Below are 27203 nucleotides of genomic sequence, written 5' to 3'. Positions count from 1 at the left end.
TGTGTGTGTGAGTGAGCGTGTGAGTGAGTGTGTGAGTGTGTGTGAGTGTGAGTGTGTGTGAGTGAGTGTGTGAGTGAGTGTGTGTGTGAGTGAGTGTGTGAGAGAGTGAGTGAGTGAGTGTGAGTGAGTGAGTGAGTGAGTGTGTGTGTGAGTGTGAGTGAGTGCGTGTGTGTGTGTGTGAGTGAGCGTGTGAGTGAGTGTGTGAGTGTGTGTGAGTGTGAGTGTGTGTGAGTGAGTGTGTGAGTGAGTGTGTGTGTGAGTGAGTGTGTGAGAGAGTGAGTGAGTGAGTGTGAGTGAGTGAGTGAGTGTGTGTGAGAGTGAGTGTGAGTGAGTGAGTGTGTGTGTGAGTGAGTGTGTGTCTGTGTGAGTGAGTGTGTGAGTGTGAGTGTGTGGGTGAGTGTGTGTATGTGTGAGTGTGTGTGATTGTGAATGTGAGTGTGTGGAGGTATGTGTGAGTGAGTGTGAGTGTGAGTGCAGTGAGCTACACAGGGATTCCCCTTTAAGACAGATACTGCACACTAACATACGCTGTGGTTAATTATAGCTCTTTTCTTCATGGGGAGGATAAACTGACCAGTGCCCAGCAGCTGTTCAGTAGCCTGGGTTATTTGGAGCATTGCTAAATAGGGCCATGTTGTCAGGCACTTTCAGGAGTCACTGGCGCGCAAACCCAGCGATCCTCTCGCTGATAACCAAACACTGCAGCACAGTGAGCCTTCACATCAGCGGGATCGCACCGCGGCCTTGACATTATGACAATGGGTCAGGAGCGTCCGCACGCTCAACGCGTTTTAGATTCCGCTTTCTGCTAATTTAGCGGCGGTGTTAACCCGCTCAAGATGAAACACCGAGGAGAGGTTGTTGTGACACAACAACAACTTGCATTTATATAGCGCCTTTAACGTAGTAACATGTCCCAAGGTGCTTCACAGCCGCGATTATCAAACAAAATTTGACACTGAGCCATATAAGGAGATATTAGGACAGGCGTCCACAAACTTGGTCAAAGAGGGAGGTTTTAAGGAGCATCTTAAAGGAGGAGCGAGAGGTAGCGAGGCGGAGAGGTTTAGGGAGGGAATTCCAGAGCTTAGGGCCTCGGCAACAGAAGGCACGGCCACCAATGGTGGAGCGATTAAAGTCGGGGATGCTCAAGAGGCAAGAATTGGAGGAGCGCAGAGATCTCAGAAGGTTGTAGGGGCTGGAGTAGGTTACAGTGATAGGGAGGGGCGAGGCCATGGAGGGATTTGAAAACAAGGATGTGAATTTTAAAATCGAGGCGTTGCTGGACCAGGAGCCAATGTATGTCAGCGAGCACAGGGGTGATGGGTGAACGGGACTTGGTGCGAGTTAGGACTATTCACAATATATATAAATGATCTAGATGAGGGAACTAGATGTAATATCTCCAAGTTTGCAGATGACACAAAGCTGGGTGGGCGTGTGTGCTGTGAGGAGAATGCAGAGAAACTCCAGTATGATTTGGACAGGTTGGGTGATTGGGCAGATGCATGGCAGATGCAATATAACGTGGATAAATGCGAGGTTATCCACTTCGGTGGCAAAAACAGGAAGGCAGATTATTATCTGAACGGCAGTAGATTGGGAGAAGGGGAAGTGCAACGAGACCTGGGTGTCCTTGTGCACCAGTCGCTGAAGGTAAGCATGCAGGTGCAGCAAGCGGTTAAGAAGGCAAATTGTATGTTGGCCTTCGTAGCGAGAGGGTTTGAGTACAGGAGCAAGGATGTCTTGCTGCAGTTGTACAGGGCCTTGGTGAGACCACACCTTGAGTATTGTGTGCAGTTTTGGTCACCATACCTGAGGAAGGACGTTCTTGCCATGGAGGGAGTGCAGCGAAGATTCACCAGGCTGATACCTGGGATGGCAGGGATGACGTATGAGGAGAGATTGGGTCGATTGGGCTTATATTCGCTAGAGTTTAGAAGAATGAGAGGGGATTTCTTTGAAACTTATAAAATTCTAAGAGGACTAGACAGACTAGATGCAGGAAGCATGTTCCCGATGGTCGGGGAGTCCAGAACCAGGGGTCACAGTCTAAGGATAAGGGGTAGGACATTTAGGACAGAGATGAGGAGGAATTTCTTCACCCAGAGAGCGGTGAACCTGTGGAATTTTCTACCACAGAAGGCAGTTGAGGCCAATTCATTAAATATATTCAAGAAGGAGTTGGATATATTTCTTAAGGCTAAAGGGATGAAGGGATATGGGGAGAAGGCAGGGACTGGGTACTGAATTTGGATGATCAGCCATGATCGCATTAAATGGCGGACAGGCTCGAGGGGCCGAATGGCCTACTCCTGCTCCTATCTTCTAAGTTTCTATGACACGGGCAGCAGAGTTTTGAATGAGCTGAAGTTTACGGAGAGTGGAAGATGGGAGGCCGGCCAGGAGTGCGTTGGAATAGTCAAGTCTAGGGGTAACAAAGGCAGGGGTGAGGGTTTCAGCAACAGATGAGCTGAGGCAGGGGCGGAGACGGGCGATGTTACGGAAATGGAAGTAGGCGGTCGTGGTGATGGAGCAGATATGGGGGCGGATGCTCATCTCAGGGTCAAATTGGGTGCCAAAGTTGTGAACAGTCAGGCTCAGACTGTGGCCAGGGAGAGGGACCGAGACTAACTCCTCCTCTCTGATATGCCACTCAGCCCCTCCTCACCGATGCACTGCTCAGAATATTGATGGTATATAAAAAGAATATTAGTGCTGGTGTTTGATTCTCTTCATTGCTCTCACCCCAAAACCAATTGCTCATCTATTTAACGGTATTGATTCAGCGAGGCCCGACCAGAGCGGCGGACCTGTGTGAGGATTGAGGAGCGAGGCTTACCAATTCAGCAGCAGGGGAGAGAGGTCAAAAGTAATCCAAGTGTGACGTCACCAGGAAGCAGGTAAGTGATTGGTTGGTGAGTATTTCTTTCTCCTTTTCATTACAAGCTTAAATTCTGCGGTTTATATTTTCTAGGGTCTCTGTGGTGTAGTGGGGACAGTTGGTAAATAAGCGTCCTACAGTATATCTTTAATTGGTGGTATTGAATTAATTTAAATTAATTAAAGGGGATAAGTCATGCCAGGAGAGCCCAGCCCCTTGTTATGCTCCTCTTGCTCTATGTGGGAATTCAGGGATGCTGCCAGTGTCCCTGACGACCACGTGTGCCAGAAATGCATCCAGCTGCAGCTACTAACAGGCCGTATTGAGGCACTGGAGCTGCGGATGGATGGGTTGTGGAGCATTCACGATGCTGAGAGGGTCGTGGATTACACGTTTGATGAGTTGGTCACGCCGCAGGTTAGGGCTGCACAGGCAGAAGGGAAATGGGTGACCACCAGGCGGAGCAATAGAAGCAGGCAGGTAGTGCAGGGGACCCCTGTGGCCATCCCCCTTTCAAACAGGTATACCAATTTGGACACTGTTGAGGGGGATAACTCACCAGGGGAAGGCAGCAGCAGCCAACTTCCTGGCACCAGGGATGCTTCTGCTGCTCAGGAAGGGAGGAAAAAGAGTGGGAGAGCAATAGTGGTACGGGATTCTATCGTGAGGGGAACAGATAGGTGTTTCTGTGGCCGTAGACGTGACTCCAGGATGGTTTGTTGCCTCCCTGGGGCCAGGGTCAAGGATATCACTGAACGACTGCAGGGCATTCTGAAGGGGGAGGGTGAACAGGCAGAGGTCGTGGTTCACATTGGGACCAACGACATAGGTAGGAAGAGGGATGAGGTCCTGCAGCAAGAATTTAGGGAGCTAGGTAGCAGATTAAAGAGTAGGACCTCAAAGGTTGTAATCTCTGGATTACTCCCGGTGCCACGTGCTAGTGAGTATAGGAATAGGAGGATAGAACAGATGAATGCGTGGCTAAAGAGTTGGTGCAGGAGGGAGGGCTTTAGTTTCCTGGATCACTGGGCCTGCTTCTGGGGAAGGTGGGACTTGTACAAGTCGGACGCGTTGCACCTGAACCAAAGCGGGACAAATATCCTTGCGGGGAGGTTTGCTAGCACTGTTCGGGGGGGGTTAAACTGAAATGGCAGGGGGTTGGGAACCTGAGCAGGGAGACAGAGGAAAGGGAAACAGGGATAAAAGCAAAACATAGGAAGGAGAAAAACAAAAGTGGCAGTCAGAGAAATCAACGGTTTAAATCAAACGTGGCCACAGTAAATAATAATTCTAATAGGTCTAAGAGCGTTAAAAAAACAAGCCTGAAGGCTTTGTGTCTTAATGCGAGGAGCATTTGTAATAAGGTGGATGAATTGGCTGCACAAATAGAGGTAAACGAATATGATTTGGTTGGGATTACGGAAACGTGGCTTAAGGATGGCCAAGACTGGGAACTCAACATCCAGGGTATTCGATATTCAGGAAAGATAGGCAAAAAGGAAAGGGGGGTGGGGTAGCATTACTGGTTAAAGAAGGGATTAATACAATTGTAATGAAGGATATTAGCTCTGATGATGTGGAATCTGTATGGGTAGAATTGAGAAATACTAAGGGGAAAAAAACATTAGTGGGAGTGGTATATAGACCTCCAAACAGTAAGGCGGAGGTTGGGGATGGCATTAAAAGGGAAATTAAAGAAGCGTGCAATAAGGGCACAGCAGTCATCATGGGTGACTTTAATCTATATATAGATTGGGCCAACCAAATTAGTAACAATACTGTGGAGGAGGAATTCCTGGAGTGTTTACGGGATGGTTTCCTGGACCAATATGTCGAGGAACCAACCAGAGATCAGGCCATCTTAGACTGGGTATTATGTAACGAGAAAGGATTAATTAGCAATCTTGTACGAGGCCCCTTGGGTCGGAGCGATCATAATATGATCGAATTCTTCATTAAGATGGAGAATGAAGTAGTTGACTCAGAGACAAGGGTCCTCAATTTAAATAAAGGAAACTACGATGGTCTGAGGAGCGAGTTGGGTAGGATTGATTGGGGAATGGCACTCAAAGGGTTGACGGTGGATAGGCAATGACAAACATTCAAAGACCGAATGGATGAGCTACAGAATTTGTTCATCCCAGTTTGGCATAAAAATAAAACAAAAAAGGTGACTCAACCGTGGCTAACAAGGGAAATTAGGGATAGCATAAGATCCAAGGAGAGGACATTAAAATTGCCCAGAGAAAGCAATAATCCTGAGGATTGGGAGCAGTTTAGGAGTCAACAAAGGAGGACAAAGGGATTAATTAAGAAAGGGAAAATAGAATATGAGAGTAAGCTTGCAGGGAACATAAAAACTGACTGTAAAAGCTTTTATAGATATGTGAAGAGAAAAAGATTGGTGAAGTCAAGCGTAGGTCCCTTGCAGTCAGAATTAGGAGAATTTATAATGGGAAACAAGGAAATGGCAGACCAACTAAATACATACTTTGGTTCTGTCTTCACAAAGAAGGACACAAATAACCTCCCAGAGATGCCGGGGAACATAGGGTCTGATGAAAGGGAGGAACTGAAAGAAATCAGTATTTGTAGGGAAATGGTGTTAGGAAAATTGATGGGACTTAAGGCCGATAAATCCCCAGGGCCTGATGGTCTACATCCCAGGGTACTTAAGGAAGTGGCCCGAGAGATAGTAGATGCATTGCTGGTCATCTTCCAGAACTCGATAGACTCTGGAACGGTACTCATGGATTGGAGGGTAGCTAATGTTACCCCACTATTCAAAAAAGGTGGTAGAGAAAAAGCGGGGAATTATAGACCGGTATGCCTGACATCGGTAGTGGGGAAAATGCTAGAGTCTATTATAAAAGATGTAATAGCAGAGCACTTGGAAAGCAGTGACAGGATCGGACAAAGTCAACATGGATTTACAAAAGGTAAATCATGCTTGACTAATCTACTGGAATTTTTTGAGGATGTAACTGGTAAAATAGATAAGGGAGAACCAGTGGATGTGGTGTATTTGGACTTTCAGAAGACGTTTGATAAGGTCCCACATAAGAGATTAGCGTGCAAAATTAAGGCACATGGGATTGGGGGCAAGGTATTGACTTGGATAGAGAACTGGTTGGCGGACAGAAAGCAAAGAGTTGGAATAAACGGGTCGTTTTCCGAGTGGCAGGCAGTGACTAGTGGGGTACTGCAAGGATCGGTCCTGGGACCCCAGCTGTTCACAATATATATTAATGATCTGGAAGAGGGAATTGGATGTAATATCTCCAAATTTGCAGACGACACAAAGCTGGGTGGGAGGGTAAGCTGTGAGGAGGATGTCGTGAAACTCCAGTACGATTTGGACAGGTTGGGTGATTGGGCAGAAACATGGCAAATGCACTATAATGTGGATAAATGTGAGGTTATCCACTTTGGTGGCAAAAACAGGAAGGCAGATTATTATTTGAAGGGCAATAGATTGGGAGAAGGGGAAGTGCAAAGAGACCTGGGTGTTATTGTGCACCAGTCGCTGAAGGTAAGCATGCAGGTGCAGCAGGCGGTTAAGAAGGCAAATGGTATGTTGGCCTTCGTAGCAAGAGGGTTCGAGTGCAGGAACAAGGATGTCTTGCTACAGTTGTACAGGGCCTTGGTGAGGCCGCACCTTGAGTATTGTGTGCAGTTTTGGTCGCCTTACCTGAGGAAGGACGTTCTTGCCATGGAGGGAGTGCAGCGAAGATTCACCAGGCTGATACCTGGGATGGCAGGAATGACGTATGAGGAGAGATTGTGTCGATTGGGCTTATACTCACTGTAGTTTAGAAGATTGAGAGGGGATCTCATCAAAACCTATAAAATTCTGTCAGGCCTGGACAGACTAGATGCAGGAAGGATGTTTCGGATGGCCGGGGAGTCCAGAGCCAGGGGTCATAGTCTAAGGATAAGGGGTAAGCCATTTAGGACTGAAATGAGGAGGAATTTCTTCACCCAGAGAGTGGTGAACCTGTGGAATTCTCTACCACAGAGGGCGGTGGAGGCCAGTTCATTAAATATATTCAAGAAAGAGTTGGATATATTTCTTGAGGCTAAAGGGATCAAGGGATATGGGGAGAAGGCAGGGACAGGGTACTGAATTTGGATGATCAGCCATGATCTCATTGAATGGTGGAGCAGGCTCGAAGGGCCGAATGGCCTACTCCTGCTCCTATCTTCTATGTTTGTATGTTTCTTACATTTATATAGCGCCTTTAACATAGTAAAAAGTCCCAGTTAAAAGCTATATCGGAAGTTTGCAATGGGCTTGGAAAACAAATCAGAAATGGAAAGCAAGTGGGTGTCCAATACAAAACTGACCAGTAGAACCAATGGTAGTAACTATAATCTGCTCACTGATACTCAGTTTGGGTTCCGCCAGGACCACTCGACTTCAGACCTCAGTACAGTTCTGGTCCAAACATGGACAAAAGAGCTGAATTCCAGAGATAACGCAAGTGACTGCCTTTGACATCAAGGCAGCATTTGACCGAGTATGGCAAAAAGGAGCTTGAGTAAAATTGAAGTCAATGGGAATCGGGGGTAAAAATCTCCACTAGCTGGAGTCATACCCAACACAAAGGAAGATGGTTGTGGTTGTTGGAGGCCAATCATCTCAGACCCAGGACATCGCTGCAGGAGTTCCTCAGGGCAGTGTCATGGGCCCAACCATCTACAGCTGCTTCATCAATGACCTTCCCTCCATCATAAGGTCAGAAGTGGGGATGTTCGCTGTTGATTGCACACTGTTCAGTTCCATTTACAATTCTTCTGATAATGAAGCAGTCCGTGCCTGCAGGCAGCAAGACCTGGACAACATCCAGGCTTGGGCTGATAAGTGGCAAGTAACATTCTTTCAACACAAGTGCCAGGCAATGATCATCTCCAACAAGAAAGGGCCTTACCACCTCCTCTTGACATTAAATGGCTTTACCATCGCCAAACCCACCACCATCAACATCCTGGAGGGTCACCATTGACCAGAAACTTAACTGGACCAGCCACATAAATACTGTGGCAACAAGAGCAGGTCAGAGGCTGGGTATTCTGCGGCAAGTGTCTCACCTCCTGACTCCCCAAAGCCTCTCCACCATCTACGAGGCACAAGTCAGGAGTGTGATGGAATACGCTCCACTTGCCTGGATGAGTGCAGCTCCAACAACACTCAAGAAACTCAACACCATCCAGGACAAAGCAGCCTGTCTGTGTGGATGTGAGTTGAAGATGGGATTGACCTGAACTGTGATGTCTCAGGTAGAGTATTGTGGCCAATTCTGGGCACCACACTTTAGGAAGGATATCAAGGCCTTGGAGAGGGTGCAGAGGAAATTTTCAAGAATGGTACCAGGGATGAAAGACTTCAGTTACGTGGAGAGACTGGAGAAGCTGGGGTTGTTCTCCTTGGAGCAGAGAATGTTAAGGGGAGACTTGATAGAGGTGTTCAAAATCTTGAAGGGTTTTGATAGAGTAATTAAGACGAAACTGTTTCCAGTGGCAGAGGGTCGGTGACCAGAGGACACAGATTTAAGGTGATTGGCAAAAGAACCAGAGGCGAGATGAGGAAACATTGGGCCAGAAATTCGGGTCCCCACGGGTGAGTACGCGCTGGGTACTCACCCGTAAGGCCAACGAAAGTGCCGGTTTCGCGCATGCACTGTGCATGCGCTGTAAACCGGAACTTCCGTTCCCTTGAAGGAAGGGGTTCGGAGGTCAAACGCGTGCGCCGGAGAGGCAGCGCGTAGACCTGGAACTTCCGATTTTTTCACAGGTTTCTCCGTGCGGGTAAGTCCCTCGCCGCTGCGTGTGGAAAAAGCAATCACAAGGCCTGCTTTTAACAAGGTAAGAACATAAGAACATAAGAAATAGGAGCAGGAGTAGGCCAATCGGCCCCTCGAGCCTGCGCCGCCATTCAATAAAATCATGGCTGATCTGATCCTAACCGCCAATCCACTATCACAGAACCATCTCCTGAATCTAACAGAATTAGACACACGAAATAGGAGCAGGATCAGGCTACACGGCCCCTGGGCCCGCTCCGCTACCCACAGGGCCATGACCGATCCGAACCTAGACTCATGTCCAAATTCCTGCCCGCTCCCCGTAACCCTTAATTCCCTTTACTTCTAGGAAACTGTCTATTTCTGTTTTAAATTGATGTAATGATGTAGCTTCTACAGCTTTTTGGGGCAGCATATTCCATGGACCTACCACCCTCTGAGTGAAGTAGTTCCTCCTCATCTCAGTTTTGAAAGAGCAGCCCCTTATTCTAAGACTATGCCCCCTAGTTCTAGTTTCACCCATCATCGGGAACATCCTCCCCGCATCCACCCGATCCAACCCCTTCACAATCTTATATGTTTCAAATAGATCGCCTCTCATTCTTCTGAACTCCAATGAGTAGAGTCCCAATCTACTCAACCTCTCCTCATATGTCCATCCCCTCATCCCCGGGATTAACCGAGTGAACCTTCTTTGTACTGACTCGAGAGCAAGTATGTCCTTTCTTAAGTATGGACACCAAAACTGTACGCAGTATTCCAGGTGCGGTCTCACCAATACCTTGTACAACTGAAGCAATACCTCCCTATTTTTATATTCTATCCCCCTAGCAATGAAAGCCAACATTCCATTGGCTTAATCACTTGCTGCACCTGCATACTAACCTTTTGAGTTTCGTGCACCAGAACCCCCAGATCCCTTTGTACTTCAGTACTTTCCAGTTTCTTGCCTTTAAGATAATAACTTGCTCTACGATTTTTCCTGCCAAAGTGCATAACCTCACACTTTCCAGTATTGTATTCCATCTGCCAAATCTCTGCCCACTTACTTAGCCTGTCTATGTCCCCTTGCAGGTTTTTTATGTCCTCCTCACTCACTACTTTCCCTCCCATCTTAGTATCATCTGCAAACTTTGATATGTTACACTCTGTCCCCTCCTCCAAATCGTTAATATAGATTGTAAAGAGTTGGGGACCCAGCACTGACCCCTGCGGAACACCACTAGTTACTGATTGCCAATCTGAGAATGAACCATTTATCCCAACTCTCTGTCTTCTGTTAGATAGCCAATCCTCTATCCATGCCAGAATATTACCCCCAATCCCGTGATTTTTTATCTTAAGCAATAATCTTTTGTGTGGCACCTTGTCAAATGCCTTTTGGAAGTCTAAATACACTACGTCCACTGGTTCCCCTTTATCCACCCTATATGTTACTTCCTCAAAGAACTCCAGCAAATTTGTCAAACGTGACTTCCCCTTCATAAAACCATGCTGACTTTGTCCTATTAAATTATGATTATCCAAATGTCCTGTTACTGTCTCCTTAATAATGGACTCCAAAATTTTACCTACCACAGATGTTAGGCTAACCGGTCTATAGTTTCCAGCCTTCTGTCTACTGCCCTTTTTAAATAAGGGTGTTACATTAGCAGTAAGAGGTTAATTAAGTAAAATTAAAACATTTTTTCCACAGGTTTATCATTTTAAAATGCTTTAAAGAAAGGTAAGTTTATTTTTAGCCCCGTTAAAAACTTTAATTAATTTTTTCAAAAATTTAAATTTTTGTTTATAATAGTTAATTTATGTAATTTATAGTTATTTTAAAAATGTGATTAAAAATTTTTTTTATTTGAAGTTCTCCTTATGTTTTGGGGCCGAGCTCTATTCATAGATTTGACAGCTCTCCCTGTCAAATCTATGAATGGAGATTCCCTGCTCCGATTGGCTCTCCGCGGCCCACGTGATCCCAGGGGATGCATCGCACTAACTGCGCCCCTGGGATACGCAAGCACTGCGCGCCGGCAGCTGGAGGAGGCCCAGGATCGGAATCCCACGGGGGCCCACAGCACAACGGCCGGCGCGCTATGTAAGCGCAGGTCGAGGGCTTGCACCCGCGGGGAGCCCCCGACCCGAGTTTCTGGCCCATTATTTTTATGCAGCGAGTTGTTGTGATCTAGAACGCGCTGCCTGAAAGGGCGGTGGAAGCAGATTCAATAGCAACTTTCAAAAAGGAATTGGATAAATACTTGCAAGAGCAGGGGGGAAATGGGAGTAATTGGACAGCTTTTTCAAAGAGCCGGCACAGGCACGATGGGCCGAATGGCCTCCTTCTGTGCTGTCTCATTCTCTGCCTGTATCCCACACTCGATGTCGAGAGTCATACACGAAGAATGGCCACTTGGATAGTGCTAGCCTCAGAACCCTGACATGAATCAAACCTTCAGGAAAGGAGGGAATATAACTGGCAAGAATAAAAATGACTCCCGAATTATAACCCTTCCCAACATTACTTAGGCGTGGGGGTTGCCAACCCTGCTTGGACCTAGCCCTGGAGGCTTCATCACATGACCCCTCAGCTCCAACAGCCCCGCCCGGTCAAACAGCCATTTCCACCCCCTCCCCACCTCCCATATTGTTGTAACTAAGAATCAAAAGGCGTTGGAAGAAAATGAAAAAAAAACACATTTTTTATTTTCCGCCCGATGATTTTCCCCCCGGGTGCAGGTCGTAGGATGCAGGTCCAGCTGGAGACCCCAGGACAGTCCTGGAGGGTTGGCAGCTCCACTGAGGTGTCAGCTTGGCTCAGTGGGCCGCACTCTCGCCTCTGAGTCCGAAGGTCGTGGGTTCAAGTCCCACGCCAGTGGAACTCTGAGCACACAAATCTAGGCTGACACTCCAGTGGAGTGCTGCATTGCCGGAGGTGCCGTCTTTCAGATGAAATGTTAAACCGAGGCCCCATCTGCTCTGTCAGGTAGACGTAAAAGATCCCACGGCATTATTTTGAAAAGAGCAGGGGAGTTATCCCTGGTGTCCTGGCCAATATTTATCACTAGAACAGGTTATCTGGTCATTATCACATTGCTGTTTGTGGGACCTTGCTGTGCGCAAATTGGCTGCCGTGTTTCCCACATTAAAACAGTGACTCCACTTCAAAAGTACTTCAATGACTGTAAAGCGCTTTGGGACGTCCAGTAGTCGTCCAGTGGGACCTCATTGAAACTTATAAAATTTTGACAGGATTGGACAGACTAGAAGCAGGAAGGATGTTCCCGATGGTCGGGGAGTCCAGAACCAGGGGTCACAGTCTAAGGATAAGGGGTAAGCCATTTAGGACAGAAATGAGGAGGAATTTCTTCACCCAGAGAGTGGTGAACCTGTGGAATTCTCTACCACAGAAGGCAGTAGAAGCCAATTCATTAAATATATTCAAGAAGGAGTTGGATATATTTCTTAAGGCTAAAGGGATCCAGGGGTATGGGGAGAAAGCAGGGACAGGGTACTGAATTTGGATGATCAGCCATGATCGCATTGAATGGCGGAGCAGGCTCGAGGGGCCGAATGGCCTACTCCTGCTCCTATCTTCTATGTTTCTATGTTTCTATGAAAGGCGCTATATAAATGCAAGTCTGTCTTTTTTTTTCACTCTTGATTCTGAATCAGATGATTGTGGTTCAAGCTGCTCTCCAGGACTTGAGCCTCTGATCTCGGATGAAGCTCCAGTGATGTACCCAGGGCCTCTCTATCTCTCCCAATGGTGGAAGAGTTCTTCTGGTGTCTTGCCCAACACTCCCACTTCTTGGGGTCTTGCTGAGTGAAAAATGGCCGTCTCGTTTTGCCCATAGTAATTGATGGTAATTCATTGTATGTCAATGGGGGAGAAACCGTTCCCAGTGGCAGGAGGATCGGCAACCCGAGGACACCGATTTAATATGATTGGCAAAAGAACCAGAGGCGACAGTTTTTTTATGCAGTGATTTGTTGTGATCTGGAATGCGCTGCTGAAAGGGCGGCGGAAGCAGATTCAATATAGGGCCAGAAATTCGGGTCCCCACGGGTGAGTACGCGCTGTGTACTCACGCGTAGGGCCAACGAAAGGGACGGTTTCGTGCACGCACTGTGCATGCGCGGGAAACCAGAACTTCCGTTCCCTTGAAGGAAGGGGTTCACAGGTCGAACTCGTGCGCCGGAGAGGCAGCGCGTACGCCTGGAACTTCCGTTTTTTTACAGGTTTCTCCGTGCGGGTAAGGATCCAGCAGCTGTGCGTGAAAAAAGCAGGCGCAAGGCCTGCTTTTAACAAGGTAAGAGGTTAATTAAGTAAAATTAAAACATTTTTTCCACAGGTTTATCATTTTAAAATACTTTTAAGAAAGGTAAGTTTATTTTTAGCCCCGTTAAAAATTTTAATTAATTTTTTCAAAAATAAAAATTTTTGTTTAAAATAGTTAATTTATATAATTTATAGTTATTTAAAAAATGTAATAAAAGAAAAAAATTATTTGAAGTTTTACTTATGTTTTGGGGCCGATCTCTATTCAGATTTGACAGGTCTCCCTGTCAAATCTATGAATGGAGATTCCCTGCTCCGATTGGCTCTCCATGGCCCACGTAATCCCAGGGGATGCTTCGAACTAACTGCGCCCCTGGGATACGCAAGCACCGCGCGCCGGCAGTTGGAGGAGGCCCAGGATCGGAATCCCACGCGGGCCCACAGCTCAACGGCCGGCGCGCTAGGTAAGTGCAGGTCGGAGGCTTGCACCCGCGGGAAGCCCCCGACCCGAATTTCTGGCCCAATAACTTTCAAAAGGGAATTGGATAAATACTTGAAAAGGAAAAAAATCTGCAGGGCTATGGAGAAAGAGCGGGGGGGGGGTGGCGGGGGGCGGGGGGGGAAATGGGACTAATTGGATCGTTCTTTCAAAGAGCCGGCACAGGCACGATGGGCCCAATGGCCTCTTTCCGTGCTGTATGATTCTGTGTTTCTCTGATAATACTAGAATGGTACCAGGAATGAGGGACTTCAGTCATGCGGAAGCTGGGGTTGTTCTCCTTAGAGCAGTGAAGGTTAAGGGGAGATTTAATTAGGTGTTCAAAATTACCAAGGGTTTTGAGAGAGTAAATAAGGAGAAACTGTTTCCACCGGCAGGAGGGTCAGTAACCACAGGACCCAATTTAAGATAATTGGCAAAAGAACCAGAGGGGGAGGAGATGAGGAGATTTTTTTTACGCAGCGAGTTGTTGTGATCTGGAATGCGCTGCCTGAAAGGACGGCAGAAGCAGATTCAATAGCAACTTTCAAAAGGGAATTGGATATATACTGGAAAAGGAAAAAATTCACAAGGCTGGGGGGAAAGAGCGGGGGGGGGTGGGGGGGTGGGGGAGGGGGGAAGTGGGACTGATTGGACGGCTCTTTCAAAGAGCCGGCACGGGCACGATGGGCCGAATGGCCTCCTTCTGTGCTGTATGAGTCTACGTGAAGCGCTGTGGGACGATTACGAGCGATGAGATAAAGAGGCTGTTTCAATGCAAATTCTTTCCATCTTTTAAGTTGAGGTCGTTCAATTCGATCACAGAGGCTGCTGTCTGTCTCTGTCTCCATGACTACCAGAGTATCGGTGGGGGGGGGGGGGGAAAATGACAAAAAAAAAGAATAAAACTGCCTCACATATTCCACTGGTGTATTTTACATAGAATACCACTTAAAATAAAACATAACCGGATTTATTTTCCTATCTCTTCGCGCGTCTTCCTTTTGGGTTGTTTCTGGGCAGGCTGAGAGCCGCAGTTAGGCCGGAAGCAGCCGCCTCAGTTTCAGAGCTACGGGTGACCCGCTTGTAAAACCCGCACAGCAGCGCCTTCGGTACAAGACGATTTCGGGCCCAAAGTAGGCGACGCGCTGCAAGCGAACGCCAGGAACCGCAGGCCCGAAGCCTCGCCCCCGGAGTTCTCCTTTAATAACAGGGGGCCGAGCTTCCTTTCACCTGGTCGTGCCTCCAGAGGCAGCTCTCCCAATCGCAGCGTCCGATGTGGGGGCCTCCTGCCTCGCCAGCAGCGGCCCACAGGCAAGTCCTGGCATCGCCCCCCCTCCCTATCTCTGTAACCTCCTCCAGCCCTACAACCCCCCGAGATCTCTGCGCTCCTCCAATTCTGACCTCTTGCGCCTCCCCCGATTTTAATCGCTCCACCATTGGTGGCCGTGCCTTCAGCTGCCCGGGTCCTAAGCTCTGGAATTCCCTCCCTAAACCTCTCCGCCTCGCTACCGCTCTCTCCTCCTTTAAGTCGCTCCTTAAAACCCACCTCTTTGACCGAGCGCAATGAGGACCAAGTTCTACCCCGAGATCCCACTTTGCTTCGATTCTCTGTTTAATTCAAATTATTGGACAATTCACACTTTTGTGAAGCATAAAATGGTTATGAGAAGCAGACATGGCAGCAACTGTGCTGGTTAGAGAGGAAATTGCCTCATTTATTCGAAGTGTAAGATTCTGAAAAGTGTAATAAACCCGCTGCTACCGTGTGGAGATCGAAATTGAGAACGAATTGTAAGATGATAACGGACGGATATAAAATGTAAGAAATCAGCAGATGTGCTTTGTTTGTGAAGACACAAAATGGTGGTCAGTATGTCTTCTTTGGGTGAGAGGCCACCTGGACAAGAAGGGGAGTGACAGGATTCGCAAATTTCATGTCTCCCCCGAAGATTTACTTTTGGTTTAGTAAAGAAACCCTGGTTGGACTGAGTTGGATGAAAGGAAACAGACACTGCGGATAGAGGATCATTTCCACAACAACTCGGACCCCCGGCGCATGTGGCAAGGCATCCAGTCCATCACTGACTACAAGAGCAAAAACACCAGCCCCCCGGTTAGCGATGCCTCCCTTCCGGAGGAGCTTAACAACTTCTACGCTCGCTTCGACAGGGACAACAGGGAGCCGGCTACCAAAGCCTTGCCACCCCCGGAAGACCAGGTGCTCACTCTGTCGACCTCCGACGTAAGGGGTGTTCTACGCGGAGTGAACACACGAAAGGCTGCTGGACCGGATAGCATCCCTGGACAGGTACTCAAGGAATGTGCTGATCAGCTGGCTGATGTCTTCACCGCCATCTTCAATCTGTCATTGGCCCAGGCAGTAGTCCCTACATGCTTCAAGACCGCTACCATTATTCCTGTGCCAAAGCAAACGGCTGTGACGTGCCTGAACGACTATTGACCTGTCGCACTCACACCCATCATAATGAAGTGTTTCGAGAGACTGGTCCTGGCTCACATCAAAGCCAGCGTTCCCGCCTCTCTTGACCAACACCAGTTTGCCTATCGTGCAAACAGATCAACGGAGGATGCAATCACAACTGCTCTACACTCTGCACTGAATCACTTAGATGGTAAAGAGACCTACATCAGAATGCTGTTCATAGACTACAGCTCAGCATTCAACACTATCGTCCCCAACAAGCTGGCCACCAAACTTCACACTCTTGGCCTGAACACTTCCCTCTGCAACTGGACCCTGGACTTCCTAACAAACAGACCCCAGTCTGTCAAATTAGGTAACCACACCTCCCCCACCGACCCTGAACACGGGGGCCCCACAAGGATGTGTGCTGAGCCCCCTCCTCTACTCCCTCTTCACCCACGACTGTGTGGCTGTTCATGGTTCCAACACCATCATCAAGTTTGCGGATGATACCACGGTGGTAGGCCAGATCACCAACAATGATGAGTCAGCCTACAGGGAGGAGGTCCAGCATCTCGTGAAGTGGTGCGCCGATAACAACCTGGCCCTTGACATCAAGAAAACCAAAGAAATCATTGTGGACTTCAGGAAGTCTAAAGGCGGAAGTCACACCCCCATCCACATCCATGGGGCTGTGGTGGAAAGGGTGGACAGCTTTAAGTTCCTCGGAGTCCACATCACAGAAGACCTCTCCTGGTCCCTCAATACCTCCTCTCTGGTGAAGAAGGCCCAGCAGCGCCTATATTTCCTAAGGAGGCTGAAGGGATGTAACCTGTCACCGCTGATCCTCTCTAACTTTTACCGCTGCACAATAGAGAGCATCCTGATGAACTGTATCACAGTATGGTATGGCAGCTGTAGCTACTATGACCGGAAAGCCCTGCAGCGGGTAGTCAAAACTGCCCAACGCATTACCGGCACCCGGCTACCGACCATAGAGCACATATTCCAGAAACGCTGTTTACGGAGGTCACGGATCATCATCAAAGACCCTACCCACCCCAGCCACAGTCTGTTCGCCCTCCTGCCATCTGGGAGACGCTACAGATGCATTCGCACCCGAACGACCAGATTTAGGAACAGCTTCTTTCCCAGGGCTGTCATCCTACTGAACTTCACAAATAAACTATAAAGCCTGCACATCTGCCAATGCACTTTATTATGGTTATGTTTATGTTAATGTATTACAAGCCAAATGAATGTTGAATGTTTAAATGTCTTAATCTAAATGTACACTCTCGGGAGCCGCAAGCCTACATTTCGTTGTACTGCACTTGTGCACTAACAATGACAATAAAAGTTGATTATTATTATTATTATTATTATTTAAAATCCAGGGCTCAACAAGATGGCTGCGGTCAGCCTCATGGCCAAGGCCTGTAAGTTTCAGTTTGGACTCACAAACTTGGATTCCGATGACTGTGAGAAGGAACTTTCCAGAAACTTGAATACAGACAGACCTCCTGCATTTATGCATGAGAAGCAAACCCAGTGGCATTCGGGCCTCTGATTAAAACCCATCAAGGTTGTTTACACAAACAATCAAGAGCAGGCAAGGCCTATTCAATATGTAATGGGACAAGCTTAGCTGCATTTCAGACCTTTGTTAGAGAACATCGACACTGTTTACAAACGATCAACGGGGCATTCAGACTGGAATGGCCCCATCGCGAAACCCGTTGGACAAAGGGGAACACTGATGAGACGTTTAAAACCGATTAACCGGCCATCCAGGTCGATGGGCCCAGATCAGTATCTTTTGTATGAGTCTTAACACGTCCAGATTAGACAAAAGAAATTAGCTGATCTGGCAGGAGATAAGGGCTACCGGGAAGGGTATAACTAGTCCCTCGGGAGGCCATCTCTCTCTCTCTCTCTCCCGCCTCGCCTCTGGTGCCCTGCCCTATCATCAACCCAGCGAGAGGATCGTCGACGAAGAGCCCGTCCAGGGAAGTAGGATACCTGTTGTTACGTTTGAATTACTGGGGTATCTCTGCTTTGGGGCGGTGAAAACCTAAAACATCGGCAGGCAACAGGGCACGGAGCAGGCGTTTCAACATCCTAGACTGGTGAGCATCAATTTTCTGGCCCATTACAAGACAATCTAGATAGGTGCAAAGGGTGGGAGTTAAGGGGAATTGCTAAAGTGTAATTTTAGTCATTTTCCCTCGATGTGTCCGTTTCTCCTCCCCCGTTAAGTGTAATTGTGCTGCATCCATAGTGATTTTCTCTGTATAGTAATTGTTCTCTATTTTAATAAACATTGGTTTTCTTCGCACCGAACCACTGGTCTCGTTTGTCTATGTCGCTACTCGTAAATAAGTCCGGTGGACAGAACCAAAGGGGAAGCGATTCGAACTGCACGGGGCTGGAGCAGCTCAGACACAACTGACTGACCAGACACAAACCCCAAACCAAAACTCCCTACGGGAGAAAACACATCTCACAGGAACAGGAATGTGTCATGCGGATGGAACTCCAATCAGGGAAGGTTTGGAGTGGGACAGACCTATCCGAGGGAGGCAGAGAGTAATTCACGATCAACGAGGCCTTATTACCCAGTGGCGGGAGTAAGAAGGAGAACACAGAAGACAGAGCAGGAGGAAGATTGAAGTGAGAACGCCGGCCAGTTCATGTTTCGACTCACAGTTTCCTTTGACCGATCACCCAGAAATGGAAGAGTATGTATGAGAATTGGACATGGGCTTAGATAAAGTTAAAGGGGGTACTTTTATGTACATTTGAATCATTAAAGGGGCATTTTTATATACTTTGAATTGATAAGTTGCAGGCATATTTATTGCCGGAAGTTCTTTGAATTTATTGCCAAAGGTGCTTCTATGTACACTTGAATTTTGAACTATAGTCGGATTAAAAGACCAATTTTATTGATCACATCCTTGTCTGTCATTGTTAAGCTAATTCGTAATTCTCGAGGTCCGAACAGTAGTAAGAGAAAGTGCTACAGGAGAAAGAAAGAAAGAACTTGCATTTATATAGCACCTTTCAAGACCTCAGGATGTACCCCATTTGTGCACAGCAAGGTCCCACAAACAACAGAGTTTGTTTCAGTGATGTTGGTTGAGGAATAAATTTCGGCCAAGACACCAGGAGAAATCCCTGTGCTTCTTTGAATAGTGCTGTGGGGTTTTTTACATTCACCTAAGGGCCTCAGTTTAACATGTCGTAAAGGCAGCACTCCCTCATTGCTACACTGAAGTGTCAGCCTAGATTATTTGATCAACAACAACTTGCATTTATACGGCGCCTTTAACTGCAGTAAAACGTCCCAAGGCGCTTCACAGGAACGTAATCCAAAAAAATTGCCACATAAGGAGATATTAGGGCAGGTGACCAAAAGCTTGGTTAAAGAGGTAGGTTTTAAGGAGCGTCTTAAAGGAGGAGAGAGAGGTAGAGAGGTGTTATGTATTGTGTGTTCTCCTCCCACCTGTGGTGGCGCTGTCACAGCAGATACATGGTTGGGTGTTCTCTTGGTTAAGTTTAGCTCTCTTTGTTCAGAACTTTCCAGAACTTCTTTTCCTTCCTGAATAAAGGACTTCATGTTTGAATCTCTGAGCTCTGAGTCCTAAATTGTGTCTAGGTAGAAAGGTACCGACACAACAAGAGGCGGGGAGGTTTAGGCGGGGAATTCCAGAGCTTAGGGCCCAGGCAACAGGAGGCACGGCCACCAATGGTGGAGCGATTATAATCAGGGACAATCAAGAGGGCAGAATTAGAGGAGCGCAGATATCTCGGGGGGTTGTGGGGCTGGAGGAGATTACAGAGATAGGGAGGGGGGAGCGAGGCCATGGAGGGATTTGAAAACAAGGATGAGAATTTTGAAATCGAGGCGTTGCTTAACCGGGAGCCAATGTGGGCCAGCGAGCACGGGGATGATGGGCGAACGGGACTTGGTGCGAGTTAGGACACGGGCAGCCGAGTTTTGGGTGACCTCAAGTTTACGTAGAGTGGAATGTGGGAGGCCAGCCAGGAGTGCGTTGGAATGGTCAAGTCTAGAGGGAAACCAGAGGTGAATCTCCATGAACGAGTCTGCGATGTCGCCCCAACCCAGAGTGGCCCAGATCCCTGTTACTGCCGAGGGGAACAATCCAGTTCCTGTACACAAGTCAAATGTTCGGACATGTCGGCAGCTGACAGCTGCCCGAGGAAGTCTCCCAGCTTCTTATTTTAGTCGGGATGACTCGACTCTCCCAAGGATCATCAGCACACCGGTTTAAAATAATCAAAGGCGTCACATTTCCCCTACCAGTCATGCCATAACATCAGAAATTAAACCCTCCTCCTGTTTGGGAGACGCATTACAATCTCTCAGTTGGTGGGTTCTCCAATGCCTGATCAATCCCCGGCCCTGCGACTTTGAAACAAGGGTTTAACTTCGAGGTGGAGTTTGCTGGGCACCTACACCACATTCTTGGGACACAATTCCCACTGTTAGAAATTGAAAAAGGATCCCTCATCACTTCATTGATTTTTGCCTCCGTCCCCTCCCTTCCAGAAATCCGAAGCAGCGAGTGATTTCCCCTGCTTGTGACCAAGGAATATAATTAAACGAGGTTTAATTCCCCCCCCCCCACCATATAGCACTGAGCAACGATACCAGTTAGAGAGAAAATGATCCATGAAATCAACTCACAAACCTCCCTCCTCCCCTCCACGCACACAAAATCCTCTCCATTTCAGAGATTTAAATGACCTTTAGTTTAAAAAAAAGTGAAATTATTAAATACTTTTTTTAAAATCTCCCTCCCCCGCACACACACACACACACACACACGCACACACACACACACAGACACAGCAGATTAAGAAGTTAGTTGTAAACTCACCTCTCCCTGGGCCGTGCAGTGCTGTGAAACAGACTCACAGACTCTGAAGTGACAGAACAGCTGGGTGACACGGACCAGAGCAGCAACCAGCTAAAAATAAACCGGGTCAACAGTGGGCGAGGGGCTGTGTGTGTGCGAGGTTGAACTAGTCATGGGAGATTACCTGGGACCCCCCTGGATGACTCAACGAAAACTCCACGCAGCACTCGAATTATTTTTTTTTTAGCAATGCTAACGTGATCCAGGATGGGTTGGGGGAAGAGCAGAGTTAACGGACTAAATTAATCCGAGAGGTTACAGAGGCAGAATTAGAACAGAACACGCTGGAAAAAAACTCAGCAGGCCAGAGCAGCATCCGTGGAGAGAGAGACGGAATCAACGTTTCAGGTCGAAGACCCTTTGTCAGAGGCACCAACAGAAAATGCCGGAAAAACTCAGCAGGCCAGGCAACATCCGTGGAGAGAAAATAGAGTCAACGTTTCGAGTCAAACCCTTTGTCCCTTGCCTTCATCAGAGGCAGTTCAGTTACGTCACAGTCAACGTTCCCTGGGAGCTGCGCTTCGTTCTGCGCGGCCTGTTTCCCCGCCCGTGCGGTGTTTACAATGGCGAGGCCGGTGAGCCGCCTGCGGGGGACCTCTCCCGTTACTGCGCGGCCGCGAGGGAACATTGGTCACAGTAATTCCGCACTAACTGGGCTGTCGATTATCAATTTAGAGCTGAGATCAGTACATAGCATGTACAGCACAGGAACAGGCCATTCGGTCCGTGCCGGTGTTTATGCTCCACACGAGCCTCCTCCCACCCTATTTCATCTAACTCTATCAGCATATCCTTCTATTCCTTTCTCCCTCAGTGTCTGAGATTGAAATAAATTGGTGAGATTCATTTAAAATTGGATTCCTTAGATAGCTGACCAGTTAACAGCATTAGATAGCCACTCAATGGATAGATTAAAGGCTATGTGCTTGTAGTTAGTAATGTTTTCAGAACTTACAAGACCTCACCCTTATGCGCTGGGATGGTTGAACTGGTTGGTCTTGCCTTCCTCCTTGGACAACAATGTTAGCCTTTTGGACATCAGCGTGATGAACCTGTCTGGACGATATCCATTCATCTTTGATGTTCTGCTCCTGGGTAAATCCACCCGGTAACTGTAATGGACCAGCTAGCTTAAATCTCATCTCCCTCGATCTGTACATGTTAAGTTATATCTGCCTGGTACAGCCGGTCACCTCTCTCTCTCTGTCCATCAGAGATGCACTTTCCATCTTTTTTTAAAATGTATTAATTCACGGGATGTGGGCATCGCTGGCAAGCCCGGCATTTATTGCCCATCCCTAATTGCCCTTGAGAAGGTGGTGGTGAGCCGTCTTCTTGAACCGCTGCAGTCCACGTGGTGAAGTTACTCCCACAGTGCTGTTAGGGAGGGAGTTCCAGGATTTTGACCCAGCGATGATGAAGGAGCGGCGATATATTTCTAAGGTGTGTGACTTGGAGGAGAACGTGGAGGTGGTGGTGTTTCCATGCACCCGCTGCTCTTGTCCTTCTAGGTGGTAGAGGTCGCGGGTTTGGGAGGCTTTTACAGAAACACCCTGCTACGTACACTATTCAAAGAACCTCGACTATTACAAGAACTGCCAGAAGAACAGGAACTGAGAATGAACTGATATCAAGGGATATAGAGATTGGGCGGGAAAGTGGAGTTGAGGTCGAAGATCAGCCGTGATCTTATTGAATGGTGGAGCAGGCTTGTAGGGCCGTATGGCCGACTCCTGCTCCTAATTCTTATGTTCTTATGTTTTTATGTTCAAACCCGTGACATCTACCACATAGAAGGACAAGGACAGCAGGCGCATGGGAACACCACCACCTCCAAGTTCCCCTCCAAGTTACACACCATCCTGACTTGGAAATATATCGCCGTTCCTTCATCGCCGCTCGGTCAAAATGCTGGAACTCCCTCCCTAACAGCACCGTGGGAGTACTTTCACCACACGGACTGCAGCGGTTCAAGAAGGTGGCTCACCACCACCTTCTCAAGGGCAATTAGGGATGGGCAATAAATGCCGGCCTTGCCAGCGACGACCACATCCTGAGAATGAATAAAAGAAATTCTCAGGGCATTTTGCCGACACCGAGATCAGACACGCAGTGGGGGTAACCTACAGAAATCAATTTTATTTTTAACATTAACAGAATTTCCACAAAATGCGCATTGCATTGTCCTTCATTCTGTGATTGCATGCTTAAGCGAGAGAACCTAAGTCCATCTACGTTATTCATATCCTTTAGCATTTAAAAAAACACCTGGATCATGTCCCCTTTCAAACTTCTTTTCTCAATTGGACACAAGTCCATTTCTTACAGCCGCTCCCCATAAGTTAAAGCTTTCAGTTTCTAAAACCTCCTTGCTGATCTCCTCTAAATCACCTCCAATTCATTAATGTTGTTTTAAGAATGTAAGAAAATAAAGAGCAAGTAACGGTCATTCAGCCCATCAAGTCCACTGCATCCAGCTTCTATAGGAACATTGGACCATAGGAACAGGAGGAGGCCATTCAGCCCCTCGAGCCTGTTCTACCATTCAATGAGATCGTGGCTGATCTGTGATCTAACTCCATCCACCTGCCTTGGCTCCATATCCTTTTATACCCTAGTCTAGCAAAAATCTATCCACCTCAGATTTAAAATTATTAATTGACCCCCCCAGCGTCTAGTGCTTTTTGGGGGTGAGAGCTCCACATTGTTGCCACCCATTGCGTGGAGAAGTGTTTCCTAACTTCTCTCCTGAGTGGCCTAGCTCTGGTTTTAAGGTTACGCCCCCTTGTCCTTGATTCCCCCCCAACAGCGGAAAAAGTTTCACTCTATCGACCCGGTCAATTCCTTTCAAAATCCTAAAAGACTCCATCAAATCACCAGTCTATGACTGATCCGTCTGTCATGACCTCAGCCTGCACCTCAACTTCCACCTCACCTCAACTGCACCTGTTGATGTTTCCAGTGACCTACACACACACTGATTGCGCACGGCATTAACACAACGAAAATGACCTGATCACGGAGACTCCATTTCATTCAGTACTCTGATTAATCAGGTCCTCTTGTTCCACAGAACACGTTGAACATGTTGATCACCAATTGTAAACAACTACAGAGAGGACACTGGAAGAATACACTGTAAGAATATTAAATGTTCATCATAAAGGCAGACTCCCATTTATACAGTGTGGCGGAACCACTAAGGGACTCCGATCAATTGTATATAATTCCCTTTAATAGTATGTTGGCTACAGCCTGAGTCTGTATCTTTGTTTTCACTGTTTACATGTACAGAGCGCGATCACTTTAATAGCGCGGGTAAACGCGATGACGTCACGCCGTTCATCACGTGATCCCCCACCGGCGGGAAAAACGTGATGATGTCATGACGTCAGCCACGGGATCGCCCAAGCAGTCCTCGTGGAGCCTCCGAACTGACTAGACCGATATTCGATGTTCTCCTGTAATTATCCGTTAAACTCTGTTAGTTTTCATTAAACCTCGTTTATTTGATCGCCTGAGTGGACATCAGTCTTTTGATAGAAACTAGACATTCCTACATTGGTGACCCCGACTTTTGCGAACGGTTTTCGCAGAAGTTACTGAACATGGAATCGAACGCCGTTGCTTTGAAGCTACCACAGTTCTGGGAGCAACAGCCAGCCGCGTGATTCATCCAGGCTGAAGCCCAGTTCGCAATCAGGAACATTGTTGCGGATCAGACCCGTTACTATTACGTGGTCTCCGCCCTCGACAGCGCCACAGCCTCGCGGATCATCAGCCTGCTTGGTAATCCACCAGAAGATCGCAAGTATGATACGATAAAGGCGCGGTTGTTACAGGTCTTCGGGCTCACGAAGTCGGAGCGCGCCCGCCGGCTGCTCGCTATGCCCGGCCTCGGGGACTCCAAGCCGTCCGAGCTCATGAGCCAAATGCTCACGCTCCTGGGCTCCGAACCGGAATGCTTCCTCTTCAGGGAGCTATTCCTCAGCCAGCTACCGGAGCAAGTTCAGGCTGCCCTAGCCAGGTCAGAAGTCACAGACTGCGCAGAGCTGCCGAAGCGGACAAGATTTTCGCGGTGACAAAGCAGTACTGCGCTGCCACGAGGCACCCATCCCCCACAGACGCTGCTCCAGCCCCTCAACCTGCGGGGTTGTGCTTCTACCACGCCCGTTTTGGCGCGAAAGCAAGATGCTGCCGCCCTCCCTGCAGCTTTTCGCTAAAAAAAAACAACAGCAACCCTGTCGAAAGAGGACCGGTTACAACGAGCGCCCCGCGGCTGCGATGGCAATCGGTAATTCGGGAAAACTCCTCTTCATCACCGACTCCCTATCTGGTCGACGTTTCCTCTGCGTCACCGAGGCGCAGTGTAGCATCCTACCCGCATCAAATCTTGATATACAAGCCGGGGGGCACGGCCTCTCCCTCAAGGCGACTAATGGCGGGGCCATTCGGACCTTCGGAAGACGGCGGGTCCAGGTGTGCTTCGGTGGCCAGCGCTTCCACTGGGAATTCATCACGGCCAAAGTATCGCAGGCCATCCTCGGGGTGGATTTTTTGTGCGCCAACGGCCTCCTGGTCGATGTCAGACACCGCCGGTTGATCAATGCGGCCACGTTCCACTCCATCCCGTGCCACCATGGTAACGCCGTGCCGCGCACTGTCTCCTGTGCGTTCCCACCTCTGGATGACTTCAATCGCCTCCTCGGAGATTTCCCAGACCTGACCAGACCCACTTTCTCTTCCACGGCCACGAAACATGGTGTCGAACATCACATCGCCACTACTGGCTCCCCGGTCTACGCACGGGCCCGGCGTCTCGAACCTGGCAAGCTCGCGGCTGCGAAAGCGGAGTTCGACACGATGGAGCGGCTAGGGATTATTCGCCGGTCGAATAGTCCCTGGTCTTTGCCTCTCCACATTGTTCCGAAACCTGGCGGCGGATGGCGGCCTTGCGGCGACTACCGACGCCTGAACGATGCCACTACTCCTGATCGGTACCCGATCCCTCATATTCAGGATTTCTCTGCCCATTTGGCGGGAAATACCATTTTTTCAAAAGTCGACCTTGTTCGTGGCTACCACCAGGTCCCCGTGCACCCGCAAGACGTCCCGAAAACTGCAGTCATCACCCCATTCGGCCTGTTGGAATTTCTGCGGCTGCCGTTTGGATTGAAGAATGCTGCACAGGCTTTCCAGTGCTTGATGGACTCCGTGCTTCGGGACCTCAAGTTTCTATTCGTCTACCTCGACGACATCCTCATCACCAGCCCTAATAAAGAGGAGCACATCTGCCATTTACGCACCCTCTTTAGGCGCCTCAGTCAACATGGCTTGATCATCAACCTGGCCAAGTACCAGTTCGACCTGCAGCAGATTGATTTCTTAGGCCACCGCATCACATCGGACGGCGCAATTCCCCTGCAAACGAAGGTGGAGGCAGTTACTTCTTTCCCGCGCCCGCAGACTGTCAAGGCCCTGCAGGAGTTCCTCGGGATGGTAAATTTTTATCACCGGTTCGTCCCTAATGCAGCTCTGCTCATGCAGCCCCTGTACAAGGCCCTCAAGGGCAAGTCCGGCAAGGATCGGTTAGCTGGACGGTCGACATGGACCGGGCGTTCGCCGACACAAAAGGCGCCTTAGCCAACGCAACCATGCTGGCGCACCCGCTGCCAGGTGCCACCATCGCCCTTACCACCGACGCGTCAGACTACGCCATCGGCGCAGTGCAGGAACAGTGGGTGAATGGGACATGGCAACCGCTGGCATTTTTCAGCCGTCAACTACGGTGAAACGAACGGAAGTACAGCACGTTCGACCGGGAGTTGCCGGCCCTTTTTCTGGCCATCCGCCATTTCCGGTTCTTGCTAGAGGGACGTCCGTTCATGGCTTTTGTGGACCATAAGCCAGTAACATTCGCTATGGCCAAGACCGCCGAACCGTGGTCAGCTCGGCAACAACGTCACTTGACGTTTATCTCAGAATTCACCACTGACATTCAGCATGTGTCCAGTAAAGACAACCTGGTGGCGGATTGCCTCTCCCGCGCGACCGTTCATGCAGTCCAGCTCGGCATCGACTATGCCCTCATGGCTGCGGATCAAGCCTCGGATCCGGAAGTCCAATCTTACAGAACCAACCCCTCTAGCCTCCAAGCGGCCGACGTCAAATTCTATGCCGCGGGCACTACGCTACTCTGCGACGTCTCCGTAGGAGATCCTCGCCCTATGGTGCCGGTCGCCTGGCGCCAAAAAGTTTTTGACGCCATACACGGGTTGTCGCACCCTGGCATGAAGGCCTCGCAATGGCTGATGTCGTCCAAATTCGTGTGGCGGGGCATGCACATGGATGTCCACGACTGGGCCAACACCTGCGTGGTCTGCCAAAAGGCCA

At 48.6% G+C, this 27203-nt stretch overlaps 1 protein-coding gene across 3 annotated transcripts in view; it reads right to left on the bottom strand.

The window, feature by feature from the left end:
• The window catches only part of txlnba (taxilin beta a), a 115380-nt gene extending 94509 nt beyond the window's left edge, over positions 1 to 20871 (bottom strand). For 2 of the 3 annotated variants that reach the window (XM_085979254.1, XM_085979256.1), the window contains exon 1: positions 20772 to 20871. The gene's annotated coding sequence lies outside the window, so the exon portion shown is untranslated. The remainder of the gene's footprint in view (positions 1 to 20771) is intronic. The other variant, XM_085979255.1, reaches the window with a different exon arrangement.
• Positions 20872 to 27203: the final 6332 nt, after the last annotated feature.

The sequence above is a fragment of the Somniosus microcephalus genome, chromosome 3 (assembly GCF_052327205.1).
Source record: "Somniosus microcephalus isolate GS21.2 chromosome 3, FLI_Smic_1.0, whole genome shotgun sequence".
Lineage (NCBI taxonomy): Eukaryota > Metazoa > Chordata > Chondrichthyes > Squaliformes > Somniosidae > Somniosus > Somniosus microcephalus.
Note: the sequence above shows the minus strand (reverse complement) of the source record. Positions and strands in the feature narration are given on the sequence as shown.